The 20215-nt window shown below is 36.9% G+C and overlaps 1 pseudogene across 1 annotated transcript; it reads left to right on the top strand.

Moving 5' to 3' along the window:
• Nucleotides 1-359: 359 nt before the first annotated feature.
• Nucleotides 360-3139, top strand: LOC102911879 (S-methyl-5'-thioadenosine phosphorylase pseudogene; annotated as a pseudogene). Its single transcript, XR_013050313.1, has one exon. The product of XR_013050313.1 is annotated as an S-methyl-5'-thioadenosine phosphorylase pseudogene (transcript).
• Nucleotides 3140-20215: the final 17076 nt, after the last annotated feature.

Genomic DNA, 20215 nt, shown 5'->3' with positions numbered 1-20215 from the left:
GTGGTGTGAAACCTTTGCACATTTAAAATCAGAAACGTAGAGGATTGTAGTAGGAAGTTTTCCTGTCCTGACAACCTGTTCCCCATCCTGGTAGCTGCTTCCAAATTACCACACTGAGACTTAATATCATTTATAAATGCTCAACCAATAGCTCAGGCTTGTTACTAGCTAATTCTTAAATTTAAGTTAATCCATATTTCTATTTATGCTCTGCCACATGGCTCATGGCTTGTTACCTCCTTTTCTACACATTCTGCTTATTCAGCAGCTGGCTGGCATCTCCTCTAACTCCACCCTTCCTTATCCCCTCATTGTCTGTTTGGCCTTACTACCTAACTTCCTGCCCAGCTACTGAGCTGTCAGCTTTTTATTAACCAATGAGAGTAATACATATTCACAGGGAACAGCAGGATTATTCCATAGCAGAAGATATTCAAGAAAAAAATATTTGCCCAATGACAAGAAGGAATTATGACAGAAGGGTCATAGACTTAGATTTTTCATCTTCTCTATGATTGTAGATAGGGTACTTTCTAATTTTTTATTCAAGCCACAACGAAGAAAGCTTCAGTATTTTATCTCAGATTACCAATCTTCATGGCATCTAAATGGTAGTGAAATTATTTCTTAAGCTAGTTTAATTCTATGTCTTGACTTCAATTGCAGGATTAAGAAGACATCAATTGAATGAAGCTATGATCTAAAAAACAAAAGAGCAGAAAGTATCTCTAAAGTGTAAGAATACAGAGTACATCCCTATATATTTACATCAATATCTACATTTATCTATCTATCTATCTATCTATCTATCTATCCATCCATCCATCACTTCCCCTCAAAACAATATTATTCAATTATCAGTCTTAAACCATCTTTATTGTTGGTCTACTTCCTGCCAATCACTAAGATTGCAGCTGACTGAGAAAATACTATCCTTATGGTGATATTTTATTTGTGCTATAATAAATAAAGCTTGCCTGGAGATCAGAGGAATAAGCCAGCCATTATAAGTAAACACAAAAGCCATGCAATATTAACACATGCCTTTAATCCTATCAGTTGGAAGGCGGGATCTGTCTGGATCTATGTGAGTTCAAGGCCACACTGGGAACAGAGCCAGGTGTGGTGGCATGTGCCTTAAATTCCAACACTAGCTAACCATGGAGGCCTGGAGGTCTATACAGACAGGCAGGAAGTGACAGAGCTGGGCAGGAAGAAGCAGTGATGTAGCTGGACAGAGAGAGCAAATCAGATGGTAGAACAGCAAGGCGTATAGGTGTGGATAGACAGGAAGTATATCGCCCTTTGGAAGCCATGGAGTTGGTGAGGTGAGGTTAGCTGTGGCTTTCCCGATTTCCCTGATCTCTCAGGTTTTCACCCCTATATCTGGCTCCGTGTTTTTTAATTTTAATAAGACTGTTTAGAAATTTGTCTACAGATCCTCGGCTCTATCTAGAAAGGACACACAGTACACATAAAAAGTTCGAGGCCAAACTGGGCTACCAAGTGAGTTCCAGGAAAGGCGCAAAGCTACACAGAGAAACTCTGTCTTGAAAAACCAAAATAAATAAATAAATAAAACATGAAATAGACTCCGCGCTGGGCCAGCCCCGCAGTCTCCTCCCGGTCCTGCGCTCCGGCTCATGGAGGACTCCCCTGGTGCAGACGTGGCCTCGGGTGCCGCCTGTGCTGCGGTGAAGATTGGAATAATTGGTGGAACGGGCTTGGATGATCCAGAAATTTTAGAAGGAAGAACCGAGAAGTATGTGGATATTCCATATGGCAAGCCATCTGATGCCTTAATTTTGGGGAAGATAAAAAACGTTGACTGTGTACTTCTTGCAAGACATGGGAGACAGCATACCATCATGCCTTCAAAAGTCAACTACCAGGTAAACATCTCGGCTTTGAAGGAAGAGGGTTGTACACATGTCATAGTGACCACAGCTTGTGAGTCCTTGAGAGAGGATCTGGTGACATGGTCATCATCGATCAGTTCATTGACAGGACATCCCTGAAGCCTCAGACCTTCCTTCTATGATGGAAGTCACTGTGGTGCCAGAGGAGTGTGCCACATCCCAATGGCTGAACCGTTTTGCCCCAAAACAAGAGAGGTCCTCATAGAAACAGCTAAGAAGCTTGGACTTCAATGCCATTCAAAGGGGACAATAGTCACAATTGAGGGACCTCGTTTCAGCTCTCGGGCAGAAAGCTTCATATTCCGCACTTGGGGTGCGGATGTTATCAATATGACTACAGTTCCAGAAGTGGTGCTTGCTAAGGAGGCTGGAATTTGCTATGCAAGCATTGTCATAGCAACCGATTATGATTGTTGGAAGGAGCATGAAGAAGCGGTGTCAGTGGATGGGGTTTTAAAGACCATGAAAGAAAATGCCAACAAAACCAAAAGTTTACTCCTTACTACCATACCTCAAATAGGGACAATGGAATGGTCAGAAACACTTTGTAACCTGAAGAACATGGCCCAGAGTTCTGTTTTACCGCCAAGACATAAAAACAGCATGGCCGCTGTTTTACACTTACGAGGAGACTTACTATGACTTCTAGTCTCTGGGGGATTTTGCTTAAACAAAAACAGCGCAGCTATGTGGTCTTCATGCCTTTGCCTGGAAAAAAGAACATAGAAAGAGAGGCTTTGCACTCCAAGATACCCACACCTCCAGAATCCAGAAGGAAGACAACAGCCTGCAGAAATGTGAGAGAACAAAGCAAGCCCAAACCTTGTCAATCATTTCTCCTGTTAAACTGACAACAGTGAAGTCTGGCGAGAACACCCATTTCCCGGCGTATGAGCTGGAAACGGGACTGTAGGGTTGTAAATTGGTGCCATCTTTCAGAAGGGCAGTTTAGTACAATGCATCTGAGGCTTAAATATACTTAATGCACTTTGGTATGCTAGGACTTTCTCTTTAAGAAGTTAGGGGAGATTCAAAGAATCACATGTAATGGCTGTTACCTGTCATCACAAAATACTCAAAACATTCTAAATATTGAGAAGTTAGATGGATGTAACATGTTTCCGTTATACTTAAGCTATGAAGCAATCAAGTAGTAATCATGTTTTCTCATGAAGAAATGGTCACTTCATGCTATGAAATGAGGAAAAAAGATATAAGCATTTATGATTTGGTTTTTTGTTGTTGTTTTAAATGGTGTGTAAATGTACAAAAAATGACTAGAAGAGAATATACATAACCCTGTTACTGTATTTGTGAAGAGATACTGAGTTCTTATTTTCTTTTAATCTTTTTCTCTACTTTTTTTAAAAAGTAAGTGTAATCAAATAATAAAGTAAAAATTAAAAAAAAAAACATGAAATAGCTAGAGATAGTCATTGGGATTCATTTAACAAACTCCACCATGATAGTCTCTAGAAATGTAGTTTGAAGAATTTGAAACTGAGTTAAATATAACAATCAACTGATGATACCTATGAAGAGGGCCAGTGCCCATCATGACAATTTGTCATCTGTGCTGTGTGGTCTAGAATATCGTTGAGTCATTATGTGGTTTTGGTATCAGGGTAACTATGGCCTCATAAAATGAACTGGACAATATCCCTTCTGTTTCTATTTTATGTAACAATTTGAGTATTGGCATTAACTCTTTTATTGAAAGTCTGGTAGAATTCTGCATAATATCCATGTGACAATGGGTTGCTTTAGGTTGGTTGACTTTCTTTTCCTCTTTTTTTTAATTAATTTTTTTTCATTTTACATACCAACCATTCTTTCCCCTCCCTCCCTTTCTTCTGCCTCCCCCATCTCCCCACATCCCACCCCCTATTCCTTCATATGGGGTAGAGTATACCTTGGGTAGTCAACACAGGCTGGCATACCAAGTTGGGGCAGGGGTAGCCCCTCCCCTACTGCATTAAATCTGAGTAAGTCATCCCAGGTTGCCTTTACTTTTAATGGCTTTTATTTTTTGGTGATTCTATTTCATTTGGGTTATATATTTGTTTAAGATGCTAATATTATCTTTAGTTAGTGGTGTATATTAAGAAAACTACCCATTTATTTTAGATTTTCAATTTTGCGGAATATGGGTTTTTTAAGTATGTCCTTATGATTCTCTGGCTTTTTTCAATGTCTTTTGTTATGTTCTTTTCATTTTTAATTTCATTAATTTAGATTGTCTCTGTCTTTTAGGTAATTTTGATAAAGGGTTTTGATATTAATTGGTTTTCTCAGAAAACCCACTCTTTGTGTCATTGATATTTTGTATTACTTTTTTGTTTGCTTGTTTCCATTTTGTTGATTTCAGTCTTGAGCTTGATTATTATTTGTCCTCTACTCCTTTTGGCTGTGATTTCTTCTTTTTGTTTTGGACCTTTCAGGTGTGCTGTTAAGTTACTAGTATGTGATATCTCCATTTTTTTCTTTTATATTGGTTCTTAATGCTATGAACTTGCCTCTTAGAACTACTTTCATTGTGTCCCATAAGGTGGGTTATATTGTATTTTCATTTTCATTCAGTTCTAGGCAATTTAATTTCTTTTTTATTATGTTTTGATTCAGTTATCATTCAGTAGTGAGTTGTTCAGTTTCCATGGGCTTGTAAGTGTTCTTTTGTTTCTTTTGCTGTTGCTATCCAGCATGAACCCACAGTGTTCATATAGGATGCAGGGTGTTATTACAATTTTCTTGTATATGTTGAAACTTGCTTTGTATCCAAATGTGGTCAAATTTAGACAAAGTTTCATGAGCTGCTAAGAATAAGGTATATTCTTTTGTATTTGGATGAAATGCTCTGAAAATATCTGTTAGGTCCATTTGGTTTATAACATCAGCTCCAGCATTTCTCTGTTTAATTTTTGTCTGGATGACGTGTCTGTTGGTGAGAGTTAGGTGTAAGGGTAGTTGTCTGTGCTTCACCCCTGAAGCACCAACCCTAGTAGACAACAGGTAACTACTAGCTGCCTGCCGCCGCCCAGGACATGGCTGAGACAGGGGCCCTTTGAGACCTGAGATGTGTTCATGCTTGCTCTCTCTTGGCTACCCTGTGATCCTGGATGCTGGACTGCAGACCAAGTCAGAGTCTTAACCCTTAACCGACCCTTTTGCTTACTATAAGTTTACCCAAAATAATCATCTTTTGACTATCAGATAAACTATGTGGAATTGTCTCATTAATTTCCACTATAGTCAAGAAGGTATTGAAGTTGCCCACTACTGTGTGAAGGTCAATATGTGTTTTAAACTCTAATAGTGTTTCTTTAATGACCTTTGGTATCTTTGTATTTGGTGCATAGATGTTAAGAACTGCAATCTCCTCTTGGTAGATTCTTCCTTTGAAGAATATGTAGTGTCCTTCCCCATCTCCTTTGATAACTTTTGGGTTGAAGTCTATTTTGTCAGATATAAAACAGCTGCACCAGTGTTCTTTCTTTTCTACATTCATTTACTTAAAATATGTTTTTCCATTCTTTTATCCTGAGGTGATGAATATTCTTGATGTTGAGTTGTGTTTCTTGGATGCAGCAAAAGGATACATCCTTGTTTGGCATCCACTTTGTTCATTTTTGTTGTGGAATAGAAGTCATTGATGTTGAGAAAAGTTAATGAGCAGTGTTTGTTTATTTTTGTGTGTATGTGATGTGTGTGATGTAATGTGATGTGATATGATGTGTGTGTGTGTGTGTGTGTGTGTGTGTGTGTGTGTGTGTGTGTGTGTGAGAGAGAGAGAGAGAGAGAGAGAGAGAGAGAGAGAGAGAGAGAGAGAGAGAGAGATATTCTCTTTTCATTTGATGGTCTGAAGGTCACTGACATGCTTCCCTGGTCATTGTGCTTAGAATGTGTAAATATCCCAATACAGCTTATAAAGTATTTGACTTTATCATGTATAGTTCCACAAGACAACTTTTGTGTGGTAAGACTGAAAAATTAATCAAATACTCATGGATATACCAGAGAATTGACACAAGGAAAGCTGCTGCTCCCAAACTAGAGTGACAGGCAGAAGAATGTGGATGGTGACAGCTTACCACATTACTTGCCTGTTTTCAGAGGCACACTTTAAACTGTGCTCAGTGAGCTGCAAAAGTGCATGCTGTGAAAAAATGTAACACTTAAAATTTTTGGCATTTCAAGTTTAAGGGGACAAAAGCAGTTTCCTACCTGTCACTGTCATGACTTACATGTGGATATCACTGTGAATTTCAGAGAAAAATGTACTTGTCTCAGGCTAGCAAAAAAAAAATAAAATAAAATTGACTCTAGGTGGAAGTTTCTGTCCTGCCAGCAGCTCCCAATATACACACATTGAGACTTATATTAATTACAAATGCTCGGCCAATAGCTCAGGCTTGTGTTAGCTAACTCTTACATTTTAATTTAATCCATATTTCTAATCTACACTCTGCTACCTGGCTTTGTACCTTTTCTCAGTACAGCACATGCCCATCTTGCTTCTCTCTACATCTCCTTGCAACTCTTCACTCTGCCCTCCTTCTTCCCACAATTCTCTGTTTGGCTCTCCCACCAATCTTATCCTGCCTGGCTATAGGCCAGTCAGCTTCTTTATTAAATCAATCACAGTGATACATATTCACACAGTGTAAAAGAATATTCCACAACTGACATTCTGAAAGATTTCAAGCTTTTTGATATACTTTTTTCAATGTTTAATATTACTTGGGTAAGATGTCAAACATATTTTTTAAAAGGTCTTTTTAAAACTTTTGTGTATTATATACATCTCTCTGTGTGTAAGTATGTGCATATAAGTCAGGTAACAACAGGGGCCAGAGTTGGGCATTGGGATCTCCTGGAGCTGGAGTTATATAGGCAGTTGTGAAACATTCAATGTGAGTCCTGGGAACTAAATTCAGATTCCTGGAAAGAGCTATACCCACTTTGTTATCTCTTGAGTCCCTAAATTTCTGTTATAATTTAAAAAAAATAGTATGCAAAAAAAAAAAAAGATTTCCTTATGACACGTTCATACCTGATTGGTTTTGGCTGAGACCTCCCTCATTTCCTCCTCTTCCCCATAGCCCCATTCTCCATTACCACTAAACCCAACATAAACACCTTCACCCCCAGCATCCCCCTTTTCACTTTCAGGTTACCCAGGTCCCACTATCCTCCCTCTTGCAATGATGTAATGTCTATCTTTTATTTAGTCACTAAGATCAGTTTATAATTAAGTAGATACTTTGTCCAGCTTCTGTATATTCATCTAACAATAATGGCAGTCCTACAGCTGTGGCATTGGACAACATTTGACTTCAGGACTCAATACTCATTCTCCTATGTGTCAGGCTGCCCAAAGTGATAAGACGCTCACTTTGTGCCATGACCAAAGCATATGTATGTCCTAAAATTATGACATCCTCTGAGACAAACTTCAGCTAATAGTTGGTTTATATTGCTACACAAAGCAAAATGAAAAGATATTTATGGAAAATAATGATATTGTATTACACCTCTCATGAGTAAGTTTATATAACCCCCTTTATCTGTAAACTTAAGATATGGAAATATAACATGTAAACATGAATGCTTTGTATATAAAAGGAAAGTAATGACAAAATAATACTCATATTTTTAAAAATTATTATTATTATTTTGGGGGGTAAGACAGGGTTTCTTGTGGTAGTATTGTGTTCTCCAAAATATTGTGCACCCTAATAAATTTATCTGGGGTCAGAGACAGAACAGCCACAATATTAAACATAGAGGATAGACAGTGGTAGCACATGCCTTTAATCCTAGCATTCCAGAGGCAGAAATCCATGTGTTCAAGGATATAGCCAAGCATGGTGACTCATGCCTTTAATCCCAGAAAGCAAGCCTTTAATCCCAGGGAGTGAGGCAGAAAGCAGAAAGGTATATAAGGTGTGAAGACCAGAAACTAGAAGCATTTGGCCTGGTTAAGCATTCAGGCTTTTGAGCAGCAATTCAGCTGAGACCCATTCTGAATGAGGACTCAGAAGCCTCCAGTATGAGGAAACAAGACCAGCTGAGAATCCGGTGAGGTGAGGTAGCTGTGGCTTGTTCTGGCTCTTTGATTTTCCAGTGTTCACCCCAATAACTGGGCTCAGGTTTGATTTTATTAATAAGAACTTTTAAGATTCCTGCTACAGTTTTTCTGCATAGTTTTGGTGCCTGTCCTGGATCTCGCTCTCTAGATCTGGCTGGCCTCGAACTCATAGAGATCTGCCTGCTTCTGCCTCCCCAATGATAGAATTAAAGGCATGAGCCACCACAGCCCGGCCTATTTTGTTTTTAATTGTGTGTGTGTGTGTGTGTGTGTGTGTGTGTGTGTGTGTGTGTGTGTGAGAGAGAGAGAGAGAGAGAGACAGACAGACAGACAGACAGACAGACAGACAGAGACAGAGTATGTGCACGTGACTGCAGATACCTCTGAGACCAGGGGTGTCAGATTACCTGCAGCTGGATTTGTGACCTGGCTGACCTGGCAGCAGCACTCTCTTACTTTTCACTGCTGGGACATCTTTCCAAACCCTTATATTATTCTCTGTTTGTTTGTTTGTTTGTTTTTTCGAGACAAGGTTTCTCTGTGTTGTTTTGGTGCCTGTCCTGGATCTTGCTCTGTAAACCAGGCTGGCCTCGAACTCCCAGAGATCCACCTGGTTCTGCCTCCTGAGTGCTGGGATTAAAGGTGTGTGCCACCACCGCCCGGCTTTTGTGTTTTTTTTCCCCTATTGTTCTTAATGCAAACTTTCACATTTACTGAAAGAGGCAATCAGGTCTGTGGAGATGGTCTCATTGATCAATAAACAATGAAGAGAAAATATCAAAATGTCAGTGCTTTACTATTTGCATCTGCCCAACCTCTTTATCACTTGCAAGACTTCCTTGCCTTGCACTTTCTATACCTTTGGGTTCATAACAATACATCATAAAGTGTCTTCTATTAACTATTTCTTTCTCTCACATTCAAATATTCTTCTTTGTGTGCTTATTGTAAAAATTAGGAAATTGATAAAATTCCAAGACTATTTAAAACCAAAGTCATATCCCAAGCTTAAAGATTTCTTGTTACTATGTCTGTGTATCATTCCAGATGGGCATAAAATAAACCAGAAAATGAAAACTCTAACAGAAAGTTTAGGATCTCTTCCAAAACTTCCAGTTCTGTCCTCTCTGTCTCAATTGCTGCTAAGTGAATTTCCGTACTCCAGCTGTTTCCTGCTATGAGGCTCTAAAATTAGTGTGCTCTTTCATATTCCAATCTCTGCTTGGCATATTGGGGGTTCCTTATCACTCCTTCTGCCTCTGACTTTATCATCCTAAAAGTCATCATTCCACTTACTGTCACATCAAAATTAAGTACATATTCACAAGACTAAAACCCTCCCATGCCCTTTAATATTTACATGCCTATTAATATTTAATATCTACAAAAATAAATTTCAAATCCTTATCCTGGTATAGGTTTCTGAAGATATGACTGACTTATGATTGCTTTTCCAGTGCTTATATTGATTTAAATAATTCATGGCTCATCATATATAATACTTAGTGGTGTTTCAAAGATTTTGCTAACAATGCAATGTAACAGATTATCGCACATGATTAGACAAAGACATTTATAGGCAGCAAAAGAATATTCTGAAGTTAAGCACATTGTCTGTCCATAAGAGCAGTGTTAGTGAGCACAGCTGACAAAGAAATTTGCATGCATGTGCTATGCCAATGAGAAAAGGAAAGTGTATGTGAATTTATATCTGTCTATGGGGGACCAAAAGCAAAAGAGAACTGCATAACAATTATAGAAGAAATTGAAAAATGTTGTGTATCATTTTGTCATACCTATAATAATAAATATGATATAGGTAGCATCATCTGATTTAAATCACACAACTGTTTTATGGCAATTAGATGAATATAAAAAGTGCTTTTAGAAGAAAAGATTTAAAACTATATAAATTTACGACCCTAAGTTTATAGATAAAATTTTATTATCCTTATCGAGTTCAACTTAAAAGTCCTGCTATAGTCAATATTTAATTTTCTCCTTGCTTGGTTGGGTGTATTTAAAAGTTGTATCAGGAAAGCTTCAAAACTATTGTATATTCTATGAGTAGATTTATAGCCTAAAGGCAAATTCTTGCTCTAGAATAATAATAGGTCAATTAGAAATTAGCTCTTCCAATACAGCATATTAAGTATGTTCTTTATTAATATGTGTGTGTTTGCTTACATTTTCAGATAAGAATGTTCTGAAGTATATCCACGGATGATATTCAAGCCAAGGTCTATAGTTACAGAAATATAAAGGTTAAAAAAGTTGCTGTTCACCTTTAGTCAACAATTTGAATAGTCAAGCCAGTCATGCTTTAGTTTTTAAATGTGTTGACGTTCACTTTTCCTTTTTCTTTGCATTTTGGAGTTTAAAACATACACATATGGAAAATTCTTTAGCCTCATTCACACTGTTTAATTAGTTTAGGGATTAACAATGCCATTCATTGTTTTAGCTCTACAGTTCAAGATTGCATTATTTAAGTGAAAGAGAATGAAGTCCCAGGCAATAAGTGAGCAATTCAGAGCTCTATAAATACCCCGCCTGGAGTATTCATTCAAGCACATTCTTCATCAGACTCAGGATTTAGTTAGAATTATGTGGACAATTTCCCCATCTTGCCACTTTGCCATCTGTCCTAAAGTAATCATTATGTTTCTACAACAATTGCGTTGTGGAATCTTCATTAAGGAACAAAACACTGCTTGGAACAATTAAGCTGGCATTGAAGCTGTTGGCCCAGCAATGTGCTTTATTCATAAATCCCACATGGTCCACATATGCTGGTCCTATTGTAGTCAAAACTAGAAGTCTGTAATTTTATATAGATTTGAAAGCACAAAATAAAAGATCAGTAAATAAGGCAAATCAAGTTAAGTATCAATTTTACATATGCAGCAAAAGTCAAGAATTTTTAACCTTTATAATTGTGAGGAGAAGCTGAAAAGTTCAACATCCTAGTGTTACTGATGATGGCATTGAATGATGTTTTGTTTCAAAATTTCCGTTTGATTCTTATGCTTTCCTTTGTACCCAGTTGCCAGCAGCCAACACATGTGTGTTGATGTGCTTCCCAGGCACTAAAGTGAGTGAGAGATTTTGTGTTTGACAATATAATAATGTCATGCCCTGTCAGCCCAAGCTAAAAGTTGAAATGTTTTTACATGATATGCATACTGGGCAAAGTAACAATCAAATTGCTTTTTTACCTGTACTAGCATGTGGCATCATGAAAAGATCTGAAAGAAAGAACTGTCAAGAAAATGGGGAAACCAAGAGATGGCTGTTTTCATGAACAATGCAATAATAGAAATAAAACAGTAGATTTTATAAAGCTCTTCTAATTTCTGTTGTATTGCATAATCTTTCTTGATCTTTGGCTTCTCTCTGGCAGCGAGTCAAACATCATATGGCAAAGAAAGCTGTCTTTAGGGAAATTTTCTTTTGAAGCATTTTTTCAACGTTCTAAAAATTATTAAACACTTGTGCACTTTGCTGAGAATGCAAGCTGTTGCAGCCTTTTGAGAGACAGTGTGGTGATCCCACCAGAAACTTCAAAGTAGAATTTACCATATAATGGGAACAATTCTGAATCTGGGTATTTGCAAAAAAAAAAAAAAAATTGAAAAGTGAAAGTCTAGTCACATTCATAGCATCATCAGTCAGAATTCGAAGTTAGAAACAAGGAACTGCTGAATGAAAAAAGGAGATGCAGGGTATCCATGCAGTGGAGGAGTACTTAAACTCTAAAAAAAAAAAAAAGTAATTTCAAAGTGTGCTGCAGTGTCAATAGACTTGACACTGTGCTAAAGGAAACAGAGCAGTAACAAAAGGATAACAGAGGGCTTCTTTTGTGTGGATGTTCAAAGTACAGGTAAGCATGTGCTAGAAAGCTGAGTAAAGAAGTTTTTTAGTGGATGCATAAATTCAGTTTTATAGAATGAAAAAAGGGTAGAAATCGGTGATAATAGCACTTAACACCAGTGCAAGGATAGTTAAATGCCAAAAACTGTAACTGCAAATTTGTGAAAATGATAAATTTAATGCTATGTATACTTGGACACAAATTTAAAAAGAAGGTAAAGTAGGTTTTGTTTCTTATATTTTATTAACTATTTAAAATTTCATATAATGCCTTTTGATTAAAGTCAGATTTAAATCTAAATATTTATTTTTAAGGTAGGAATTACCACACAAGTCAAGTAAGTGGTTTAAATGTGTATTTTTCCTATGAAGTACTTTCATGGCTCACATGTGATTGTTGAATCCTCAGAGGAAATGATTGGTTATTCAGAGAATATAGTATTATTACCAATGCAATCCCTTGTTTCCACAGGCACATAGTCCCTTTACTGTGACTTTACTTCAGCAGCTGTCTTTATAGTTAGTCAGAGTCAGACCAAGGAACACAACCACAATGAGCAAGCCTACTTCCTTCACTGGTTGCCTCCACACTAGTGCCTGTCCCTGCTCTGCTGAACACCTCCAGGTTCCTGTGAACACAGCAGTCGACATTTAAACACCTAGAGCTAGATGTTTAACCAGTCCACTTGAAAACAAGTTAGCTAGTGTGTTGTACACAAAGGAAAAATAGTCTGAAAAATACAAAACAAAATGTTAATTCTAGGCATCAATAGGCTTTCCTTTAAATAATGTGTATTTTCAATTTGGCTATAAAAGGCATTGCATAATAGTTTTAAGGAGGAGGAGAAAAAGAAAATTTACAGTTCCTTCTAATGAAAAATGCTAAGATAATTATTTTGGGAATTATGTCTCCTGTAGGAATTTCATGACCCAATTTCCAAAAAAGAGGTTCTTTTCTGAGAACAGGTTAACAATGGGCTTTATTTGGTATCATGTGGAGATTTAAGTACTCTTCTTGTGGGATGGTTAATGTCTACAGTGCTCCATTTGATACCTTTTTTTCATTCATAACCGTGACTGCTATCCATAACTTTTCCTTTCCCCTTGTACTAGTAAGGGTTCTCTAGAATAACAGAATTTATAGAATCTCTCTCTCTCTCTCTCTCTCTCTCTCTCTCTCTCTCTCTCTCTCTCTCTCTTTCTATCTATCTCTCTTTGTGTCTCTCTCCATATATATATTAATATCTCTATATATAATTAATATCTTTATACATGTATGAATATATAGAATGAAAATATATGTGTGTATACACACACACATATATATTCATTCTATAAATTCTGTTATTCTAGAAAACCCTCACTAATATAAGGGGAAGGGAAACATTAAAAATAGTCACCCTCATGAATTAAAAATATGCATCTATTAGTAGATTTTACATATATAGAGAGAGTTTGTTAGAATGTATTTCAGGCTGCTGCAGTACAGCTAATCAAACAATGGCTGGCTATGAATGGAAAGTTTAAGAATCTAGTAGTTACTCAATCCACAAGGCTCACCATCTCAGATTATCTTCAGTATATGCCAGAATCCAGAAGAAGTAGACTCTAATACCAGTGAAGGAATAGAATTAGTCATAAGGCAAGGGCAAGCAGGCAAAGAGCAAAAGCTCTCTTCTTCATGTTCTTATATAGGCTTCTAGAGAAGATATGGCCCAGATTAAGTGCAATTTCTTCCTATCTCCAAAGATATGGATTAAAGGTGAGTCTTCTTACTTCAAAGATCCAGATTAGAAGCTGATCTTCATACTTCAAATTAAGCAAAAATGACTCACAGGTGTGTCTTCTATCATGGGATTCTAGTAACAAATGTCAAGTTGACACACATCACCATATGTTGTAAATATTTTCCATATGTTGTGATTTGAATAGAAATTGTTCCCTATAGGCTTATATATTTGAAATCTTGGTATTAGGGAGTATTGCTAATTAAGAGGAATTAGGTGTGTCCTTGTTGGAGTAAGTATGTCACTGGGGATAGGCTTTGGGATTTCAGAAGTCCTAGCTAGGCCCAGTGGTTTTCTCTATCTTCATGCTGCCCTAAGATCCAGATTTAGAATTCTCAGCTTCTTCTCCAGCACCGTGTCTGAATACATGCCACCATGCTTTCTGCCATGCAAATAATGACCTAGACCTCTGAAACTGTAAGCCAGCTCAAAGTAAATGGTTTCCTTTATAAGAATTGCCATGGTCATGGTGTCTCTTCATAGCTCTAGAACACTGACTAAGACACTCCTTAACTTAAATATATATATATATATATATATATATATATATATATATATATATATATGATAATAAAACTGCATCATTCCTTCCTTTCCTTTCCCTCTAAACACTGCCATACTCCTTGCACTTTTTTCAAAATCATGGCCTCTTGTTTCACTCCATAGAGTTTTAGTTAAGTTTTAATTCATAGCTCTAGACTAAAACTATGAGCAAGTCTTCTCAGAGAAGTAATGTTCAGTATTTAGCATCCTTGTATCATGCCATGCCACATACTGCTAAATGCACACTATAAGGATGACTGCCAAGCACCACAGATTTGTTCCTCTTTACCTCAGCTCCCAAGCCCTTGATGCAGGTACACTTCTCTCCTGACAGGAGAATGAATTACAAAACTGTTCTGAGGAATGTAATATAATTAAAACAAATAAAGAACAACACTGGTCTTCTCTACATTGTCAGCCCTGGCCCAGAAAAACCCTGAGTAGATTTGCTATGGAGGAGTTGATGCTGGACAGCAAAGTACTTCTCTATCTGTGAATCAGGGCTTGTTTCAGGAAACACACACAGTGGATGTAAATTAAATTTTAGAAACTAGATTAAGGCTGCCTGTAAACCTGGGGCTTCTGAGAAATAAAGCAATAATAAACATGTTAGTGGGGTTTTGCATTCCCCTCATTTGTTAGCCAGGGCAATTATGATTTTGGCAAGAAAGTAATCATCAATTCAAATAAGTTTAATTTTTTAAGCCAAAGAATGATTTTACATTCCACTCTTATTTTAAGAAAACATGAAGCACCACACAGTACTATATTCTTTTAGAAGAAATATGAATAAATAGTTTTGCCTGATAATCCCCACTATATTGTACTTAGGCTTTTTTGGGACTTCTTTGTGTTGAACTCTGATGGATAAGTACTCATCTCATTCCTCTTTTTTTCCTATTTGTGCTAAGCGTTCCTTTCATTGGCCAATGCAGAGTTAGGACAGACCTTCAGGCCATTTGCCAAGCAGCCTTCACAAACAGCAGAACATCTATGCCCCTCATTCCCTCCGTTGTGTTCTATATTAAAGACTAGCTCATTCGATGAACTGAAATGCTCATGCTTCATCGAGTTTTACTGCAAAATGTTGTTCATCTATGGACATTCCCCTAGTGTTTCTACCTTAAGAATAACAAAGCAACCTAAATAAATATCTATTGTGTTTGGGGTTTTAGAAATTTCTTTTAGGCTAAGAAAGTTACAAACACATGTGTCCACCCCACACCAGAGCTGGTTGTGAATGTGTTCAAGTCTTTGTTTTTTGGTGTTTGGGCCTTAGGCCAACAGCCTCAGTGTCACTGTTAGACTATTAGAAATGCAGACTCTCAGGCCCCTTCCTCCACTTAAAGAATCCAAATGTGCATTTTAAAATAATTCATGGGGATTTATGTACATAGTAAAATTTTATACGAACAGTTTAAGTTGTGTCATAAACATTTTCATATTAGTATTATGTCTAAACCATAATAAGAGCCCAATTTTGAGTGTTTCTATGCACAAGCACTATGTACTTACATGTAATAAATACATTTCATATATTATCATATTTAAGTCTCATAATAGCTCTAAAAGGTAGTAATTGCCATAATTAAGCTTTTCCATACAAGATACTGAGCCTGAATGCCTGGTGGTCTGAAGGACTCAGGGGGTTTCAGACTGTAGAAAGTAGAGTCCCACACAGAACACCTCATTGGTTAAAGTTTTCCAGGGATGATTCAGGTGAATATTCAATTCCCTCAGATGGACAGCAATAGCAGACAAAGTATGACAGCACTCACATCCAACTTGATGCAACCAATGAGTTTACTGGGCTGTATTACAGGGCACAGGCAAGGGATTATATACTGGAGCATGCGTTCCTTGTAAGAGCATAGGTGACATGCAATAGCTTCATCACGGTGAGGTGAAGTCCCTCCCTGTTATGGATGGTGGCCTAAAAGAAGATATAACATAAAGTCTGGCATCTCCCAAGACCACCAGCAGCTTAGAGAAGCAAGAAGCAGCAGAAATCCTACAGCTGGATTACCATGACTGTTGACCCGGAAACCATAGCATTGTTCAGCTTTAGCTGATGGGAGTACAGTTTTAGAATGGCATCTTGTTATGACATATCCCAAAGCTCTACACAACAATACCACTCATCAGGAAGGACATACTGTCGATGTATATTAATTATAAATTCATACAAAATTATCAGCCTCTTACATTCTGCAGATGTTGCTAGAAAGACAGTGACAGGGGTACAAAACTCATAGTCATTTCAACCAGGAAGAAATGTTGAGATTGTAACATCTTCCTTTTTATCTTATTTATATATTATTTTTATTTTGGGCTTTTTGAGCAAAGGTTTCTCTGTGTATCCCTGGCTGTTCTGGAACTCAGTCTGTCGACAAAACTGGACTTTTAACTTACAGAGATCTACCTGTCTCTGCCTCTCAAGTGCTGGGATTAGAGGCGTGTGCCACACCACCCAGCTTCATTTTATTAATTATTTTTATCTTTTAAGTTTACATTTTTAAATGTCAACTTTTATTGCTTTTGATTTGTATCTTCTGAATAAGAATCTATGACTGTTCTCTATTAATGTGAAGATACAAATTTATATTTGCTTTATCACTACTCATGACTTTAACTCACATACTTTCTTTCATATTCATACTTCGGTCTTTCTCTTCTCCTTATTCCATTCCATCCTTATTTTACTACTTAATTTTTAATACCTTATTTGTAACACACTATGTTCAATATTTTTCCCACTCAGTCATCTAGTGAACCTTCATGGGGACTCAAGTGAAGCACACAAGTGTCTTCTCTATTAAATTAACAATAAGACTGCAATTCAATCATCATAGGCTATTTTTTTTGTAGTGATATATTTTCCTGAAGATTCCTCATGCCTTTGAAGAGACAGAACTTTTGCCTGACCTTGCAACCAAGTTAATAATATGATCTGAGATCATTTAAAACTATGTACTCAATCTACTATCCTACCATTTACTCAGTTTAAATCTAACATGCCTTTAAAAAATGTAACCAATCTGAATATGCTGTGGGTATCTTATGTAACCAGCTTTTACAACTTAAGCTGTATGCATAGTTTTAATCTTAGATTATGTACTTTTCCATGTTCATGATCCAGAAATAAAATCTGTATCTTCATCTATCTATCTATCTATCTATCTATCTATCTATCTATCTATCTATCTATCTATCTATCTATCTATGTGTGTGTTGTTTTGGTAATTATGTTTTGAAAGCATATGATAGGCTAAAAGTAACCTTAAATGACACATATCACATAAATGTTGAAAGCAACATATGTACATAGGTGGATAACATCTATGTATGGTTTCTAGTACTATTTTTGGTCAGTTAGGGTCAGTAAAGTAACTTCTTCCCTTGTAAAACTCTGTTAAAGATTTCTGTTTTTTTTTTTTCCTTTTATTTTATTTGACAATACCATTCAGTTCTGCATATCAGCCACGGATTCCCTTGTTCTCCCCCCTCCTGCCCCCTCCCCTTCCCCCCAGGCCACCCCCCATTCCCACCTCCTCTAGGGCAAAGCCTCCCCTGAGGACTGAGATCAACCTGGTAGACTCAGTCCAGGCAGGTCCAGTCTCCTCCTCCCAGGCTGAGCCAAGCGTCCCTGCATAAGTCCCAGGTTTCAAACAGCCAACTCATGCAATGAGCACAGGACCCGGTACCACTGCCTGGATGCCTCCCAAACAGATCAAGCCAATCAACTGTCTCACCTATTCAGAGGGCCTGATCCAGTTGGGGGCCCCTCAGCCTTTGGTTCGTAGTTCCTGTGTTTCCATTAGTTTGGCTATTTGTCCCTGTGCCTTATCCAACCTTGGTTTCAACAATTCTCGCTCATATAAACCCTCCTCTTTCTCACTAATTAGGCTCCTGGAGCTCCACCCAGGGCCTAGCCGTGGATCTCTGAATCCAGATCCTTTAGTCCTTGGATGGGGTTTTTGGCAAGACTATTAGGGTGTTTGGCCATCCCATCACCAGAGTAGGTCAGTTCCGGCTGTCTCTCGACCATTGCCAGCAGTCTATTGTGGAGGTATCTTTGTGGATTTCTGTGAGCCTCTCTAGCACTTTGTTTCTTCCTTTTCTCATGTGGTCTTCATTTACCATGGTCTCCTATTCCTTGTTCTCCCTCTCTGTTCTTGATCCAGCTGGGATCTCCCGCTCCCACAGGCTCTCTTTACCGCGACCCTTGCCCTTCATTACTCCCACTCATGTCCAGGTTGTTCATGTAGATCTCAGCCATTTCTTCGTCATTGGGCGATCCTCGTGTCTTTCTTGGGGTCCTGTTTTCCAGGTAGCCTCCCTTTTGATGTGAGTAGCAGTCTAGTCATCCTTGTTCCACATCTAGTATCCTCCTATGAGTGAGTACATATCATATTTGTCTTTCTAAGTCTGGGTTACCTCACTCAGGATGATTTTTTTCTAGATCCATCCATTTGCTTGCAAACCTCATGATGTCATTATTTTTCTCTGCTGAGCAGTATTCCATCGTGTGTATGTGCCACAATTTATTTATCCATTCTTCAGTTGACGGACATCTAGGTTGTTTCCAGGGCCTGGTTAGTGCTTGGATGGAAGATTTCTGTTTTTAAAAAACATTTCCTGATTCCTTTCCAAAGACCATGTTGTTTCTGCCATTAAATAAATACAGCCTGAAGCCCTTTGATAGTTACTGGCAAGACAGAGAGGTAAAAATGACAGACAGATCAGATATATACACTAAACAGATTACAGATGTGCCATTAATTTGAAATTATAGACAGATGGGAGATGGAGGAAAAGAAAAGAAGAATTCAAATTTGTCCTCATACTCTCTGTAAACAAATTCAAGAGGGAGCCTTGTTGTTCATGCCTAAATGTGGCATCTGCTGCGGTTGGTACCTCCACCAAATATTATAGGGGAATATGAATCATCAAGAAATATATATATATATATATATATACACATATATAATAAAACAAAGAAAGAAAATGAATATTAAAATATGTAAAAATAAAAACTCTTGGATACACCCTTTTCAAGAGATGGGCAAAACACAGATGATAAAATAATGAGAAAATAAGTCATTATGACATCTATACATGCTCATATCTCCTTAACACTGGCAACTAAAGATAATGAGATATTTACACAAGATTTCAGAATCAAACTCTTATAAAGATCAAATGACTATATAGAGGATTCAAATATTTGAATAATATAAATTAATTCATTATGTTAAAAAGGAAATTAGCATATATGTGAAAGTACATTATATATATATATATATATATATATATATATATATATATATATATATATATCCCAATTTTTATATAGATATAAATAAATTCAGGAACACACCAGGAAGATCATGTACCATGACCAGGTTAGATTTATCCCGGTGAAACAGACCGTTTCAAAATATATGGATCAATAAACATCATACAGAAATAAATTAAAAATATAAATCATACAACCATCTGAATATATACAGACAAGATATATAAGTTCATATTCCTTCACAATAAATTTCTGAAGAAACTAAATATAGAAGATAACATTTATCAAACTAACAATGTATAAATAATATTAAGTGGGAGAAAACTGGGAGCATTTTCTCTAAAGTCTGGAATGAACCAATGTACCTACACTTATTTAATATTATTCTCAAAGACTTAGCTAGAAAAACAAGGCAAGAGAAAAAATGAAAATGCTGCACCAGGAAAAGAAAATTCTTATTATTATTTGAAAATGATACAATTTAATGCTTAAAGATTCTAAGACACCACTAGAAAATTCTTAGATTGAATAAATAGCTTTAGTAATGTAGCAAGATACAAAATCAACTTGTGAAAACCATTTGCTTTCCTGTATACCAATAATAAATTTTCTGTGAAAGAAATCTGGAAAAATAATCAATTTATAGTAACTTTTTAAAAATTCCTAGAATTAAACCTAACCAAAATGTTTAGACATTGAAGAAAAA

The sequence above is a fragment of the Peromyscus maniculatus genome, chromosome 4, assembly GCF_049852395.1.
Source record: "Peromyscus maniculatus bairdii isolate BWxNUB_F1_BW_parent chromosome 4, HU_Pman_BW_mat_3.1, whole genome shotgun sequence".
Taxonomy (NCBI): Eukaryota; Metazoa; Chordata; class Mammalia; order Rodentia; family Cricetidae; genus Peromyscus; species Peromyscus maniculatus.
The sequence above is the reverse complement of the archived record's forward strand: the minus strand, read 5'-3'. Positions and strand labels throughout refer to the sequence as shown.